This window comes from Octopus bimaculoides, chromosome 7, assembly GCF_046866305.1.
Source record: "Octopus bimaculoides isolate indiv1 chromosome 7, ASM4686630v1, whole genome shotgun sequence".
NCBI lineage: Eukaryota > Metazoa > Mollusca > Cephalopoda > Octopoda > Octopodidae > Octopus > Octopus bimaculoides.
Window position 1 is genome coordinate 60,999,576 of NC_142934.1, and position 4,974 is coordinate 61,004,549.

A 4,974-nucleotide genomic window follows, 5' to 3' on the forward strand; every position below is an offset into this window, starting at 1 on the left:
ACATACGTATATACAAACATATATATATATATATATATATATATATATATATATATATATATATATATATATATATATATATATATATATATATATATATATATATATATATATATATAAAAGTATACATCAAAAGCGCATCTAAAATACAATGACTTTATGGCGTGAATAAGTTAATATGAATAAATACAATATTAACTGCTGGAATGAAATTTATAAAAATCTGTACGAGTGAATATGAGATAAATCTCAAGCCGGTTTACTGACATGTATTTTAAGACTTTCTTTTGTAAACATAAAACTAGAAAGCGGGTTTTGTAATATTTGACGCACATGAAGCTCTTATTTGAGAATTTAATCCATCTATTTTCTCTAGGGAAATTTAGATTTTCTACAGCCACGTAGTTATTGATTTTCCTTCTCCCGCTCAACCTTTTTGTACAACTTTAGCCAAATGACGACTGAGTGTACGTTGCTGACCGGCTGAGAACCTACCAGTCTACAGACGTTCACGGTGTGCTCCTGTCTATTTCACACTTTTTCTGTTTAGATTTAAATCTGATATAATACACTCACATGAGTTTTGTTTTTATGACACGCCATGTCTTTGATGGTTGCCAACCGCGATTAAAAGGACCCATCTCTCCTTGAAGAACAGTTGATCTCGTTTGTGGTCATTGGTTGTATTGAGATTCCATCTCTGTGTTTTGCGAAGGCAATTTAAGTGCTACCCCAGTTCTTTCTCCCTTGCAGATCATATTCATTCTCACGATCATGATAAAATGTAGTAGACAATTATCAGTCTGTTGTGAATATAGTAGTAGCGTAACATACAGATTACCATGCATAATTGAACGTAGATTCAATTTGGGTTGTCGTCGTAAGTCAAATGGTGTTTGTGAGGCATGGACAATAACTATGTAACTTATAAATTGAAGAAGTACAGATAAAGATCATTCTAGAATTACAAGAAACAAATCATTACCAGATGGACATAGTGTTTCTCTAACACCATTGTTGTTGTGAGTGAAATGCTTCTTTGCAATGTTATTAATGGTGTAAGGGTAATACATGCGAGAGGAATCTTATCTGACTCAAGAAATATGATTCTAGGGAGTTTACCATCTGCTCTACAACAATTTACCGCCCCTATACAACTAACGGTGAGCCATGTATATAGTTTTAAGTACTGTATACATATTGGTGTATTTGGAATAGTGTTAAGTTTTTAACACGCTAAACCAGTTCATTATATATCAATGGTAAATATAGTCTCATTTGAATATTTTCAAACTTAGTATACCAATAAATCACAAATATAGTATTTCCCAAAATAAATATGTCATTACCTTTCACAAAATAACTTATATTTCAAAATGAATTAATGTTACATTAAAATAACTGTTTATTTATATAAATAGAGTGCAATATAAATAGAAGAGGAGGCCGTATAATGCCAGAAATTCAATCGTTATAGAATTTTGATATATGAGTTTCTGCATAGATTCTTTTTTAGTTTTTAGACTTAATGTACAGTTAAAAACTCGCGAAAAATTTTGTGCGCTAGATATATTAAGAAAATAAGTTATTTTGCATTTGTTTGTTGAAACGGTTTTAAGTATATTTTGCCAAACAGCATTTTTATAATGCTTGAGACACGTACACTGATGCATATATTCTTTAATTATTTGTGCAAAGATAGTTCCATAGCCAATGGAGGTTAACTGAGGCATGGTTACTGCCAGTTGAAGACTAATATTATCTCATTCTGTTTTATTTACTTAATAGGGAAGCATTTACAAACTGTTCACTGATTAGTTACACCAATGTAACTCTGAGGTGCATTAATGTTGACAAGCTAGGGCAAGATGTACGACAATGTACGACCCTCGTAGATTTAATATTGAAAAAGGAGCAAAAGAGGATTTATGAAAAAAAAAATCAATATTATTCTATAGAAATATATTTTTATCTACAAAACCACCAAAACTTTTGATTTTAAACAATGACAAAATATTCGGGCCATCCCATAAATAATGTGATCTTTTATACAAAATTAAGATAAACAAAGTTCTTTTTTAATCTAAAATATATATAGGCGCAGGAGTGGCTGTGTGGTAAGTAGCTAGCTTACCAACCACATGGTTCCGGGTTCATTCCCATTGCGTGGCACCTTGGGTAAGTGTCTTGTACTATAACCTCGGGCCGACCAAAGCCTTGTGAGTGGATTTGGTAGACGGAAACTGAAAGAAGCCTGTCGTATATATGTATATATATATATGTATATGTGTGTATGTTTTTGCGTGTCTGTGTTTGTCCCACAAACATCGCTTGACAACCGATGGTGATGTGTTTAGGGCCCCGTAACTTAGCGGTTCGGCAAAAGAGACCGATAGAATAAGTACTAGGCATTCAAAGAATAAGTCCTGGGTCGATTTGCTCGACTAAAGGCGGTGCTACAGCATGGCCGCAGTCAAATGACTGAAACAAGTAAAAGAGTAAAATGAGAGAGTATCTCCTTCATTTTCTACAACGCTCTGGCAGACTTGCAAAACCCCTCTTCCAAAATTCACTTGTCCGTGACGAAATATACTCCTTCAGTACTGTTCTGACCTTGCCATATTTTTTCCGCCCAAATGATTTTGAAGACTTCGGAATAGATGATAATCAGATGGGGCGATGTCTGGCGAATATGGTGGGTGGGGCTTCGTTTCCCATTCAAACTATTCCAACCTTTGGAGTGTCATCCTCACTGTACGTGGCCGAGCATTACACTGATGAAAGAACACTTTTCGTCTTGAAACCAAGGAAACTCGTTTTTCTTCTAGTGCTGTCTTAAGCCTCTCAAGTTGTTTGCAGTAGATTGGGTTTGCAGTAGGTTGGGTTTAAAAGTTCAAATTGGACTAAACCGTTCATATCCCACGAAACAGATAACACCTTACGTGGGTGAAGACCTTCTTTAGCCTGGGGTGCCGGTATTTCTCATTTCCTTGCACACTGTCTTCGGCGTTTGGCATTCTTATAAAAACCCATTTCTCGTCATCAGTCACTATTGGGTAAAAAAAAAGGTTCATTCATGAGACGTGGCAGTAAAGAAGAGCACACATTCACTATCTGCGCGTGATTAAACTCGGAAAGTTTGTGAGGAACCCATTGACCCAATTTGCTGACTCTCTCGATGGCATGCAGGTATCGATGAATGGTAGAATGACCAAATCCAAGCTTCTCTGCTAGTTCCTCAACAGAGTTCTAGGTTTTGCAGGACGTCCTCGTCGAACCCCACAGATCTTCCAGGACAAGGCTCGTCTTCAAGGCTGTAGTTGCCGGCTCGAAATTTCTGGAATCACCGTTGGCACTAGTTTATGCTTATTGCCCGATGTCCATATACTGCATTAATATTCCTCGCCCTTTCCGTTGCGGTGTTGCCTTTACTGAACTCACAAAGCAAAATATGCCGAATATGCTCCTTTGTCACTTCCATTATAGCTTTGAAAATAGAAAATAACTGTTAAAATCGAACTGTACTCTTCAAAACTTGCACTAAGAACAAGTCTAAAGTAAAATTACTACCTGCTTTTATAGCAAATTGATGCAGGTAGTTTATTCCGTTCCCCTCTGACATTTAGTTCATACAATTTAGAAAACCGCATTATTTATGACCCAATAAATATAGGCAAACATATTGATGTATTTTAACGAGATAAACATTTGGTTTTAAAAGGCGTTGCAGAAGTTTATCCTTATACCAGTAGATCCGTAATTACCATAAATACGATAGAACTGACTCATAGAATCACTACCTTACAACACTTCATTTACAACACTTCATTGCTAATGGACCACACATTATTTGAAATAAGTCATGGTCAAATCATGGTCAAAGAGATGTGCTAAACGACTTCAGATAATATATTCTTTCTTGGTAAAATAAGCATTCATGGCAAAGTTGTCAACTGTATGCTCATCTTTTCGATATGACTAGTTTTCGTGATTATTTAGAGAAAAAGGCCCGAAACTGTGATTACGTAAAGAAGCAGGCCCCAAACAGCTATGTTAATTATAGTGATCGCCAATAACAGTCGAAATAAAGAATTTTTTCCATTTGATTTTCCCTTACTGATATAATCTGTTCGTAATAACTTCTTATACAAGCATATCGGTGACAAGAAATAGAATTTCAATTCAGAATGTACAGACAAACCCAGTACAGATATCGGAAGTTTTCCAACCAGATGCTCTAAAAAGTTAACCAATTCCCAGCACTAGACTGATTTTCTATTGACTCTGTAAAAATAAAAGTTAACTTGATATGGTCATCACTTAAACACCAGGAGATCCACCAATTTGTTGTCCTATAGCCAATTCACCACCTAATTGCCAATTCGCTACCTAATTGCCAATGGACCACTTAATTGCCAATTCGTCATTTTATTACCTATTAGCTACATAATTACTGAGTCAGCATTTTATTGCTAACTCGTCACTTTAGTTCTTATTCGCTTGCGTAGAAAATTATGCTGAATAAATAATGCAATAAAGAAACGAGAGCAACGTCGGTTAGGACACACGATGAGCATGGTTCTGATATGGAGCACAAACATTACTAAGGGACAATATTTAGCTGAGTGGAAAGCGGTGAGTTGTCAGAATAGCACGCCGGGCAAAATGATTAGCGGCATTTCATCCCTCGAGGTCGACTTTACCTTTCATCCTTTCGGATAAAATAAGTACTAGTTGAGTATTGGAGTCGAAGAAATCGACGTATGCTCTCTAAATAAAATAAACTACGCGTCACGTAATGGGATCGATGCATTTGACTTCTTATTCTCATCAAAATTGTGGCCCTTGTGTCAAAAGTAAGCCGAAAAATATTTGGATCTCGATGGTATAAGAATAACTTATCTATATTCCAGATGCTCTGTTGTGTTACCTCGGTGTAAAGAAGTGACATTTTCCAAATAAAAAAATTCAAAT

General features: G+C 35.6%; 1 non-coding gene across 1 annotated transcript; it reads left to right on the plus strand.

The window, feature by feature from the left end:
• The first annotated feature begins 1,684 nt into the window (after positions 1–1,684).
• On the plus strand, positions 1,685–1,819 carry LOC128248413 (U4 spliceosomal RNA). Its single transcript, XR_008264657.1, has one exon. It is a non-coding gene; the product is annotated as a U4 spliceosomal RNA (small nuclear RNA).
• The last annotated feature ends 3,155 nt before the right edge of the window (positions 1,820–4,974 follow it).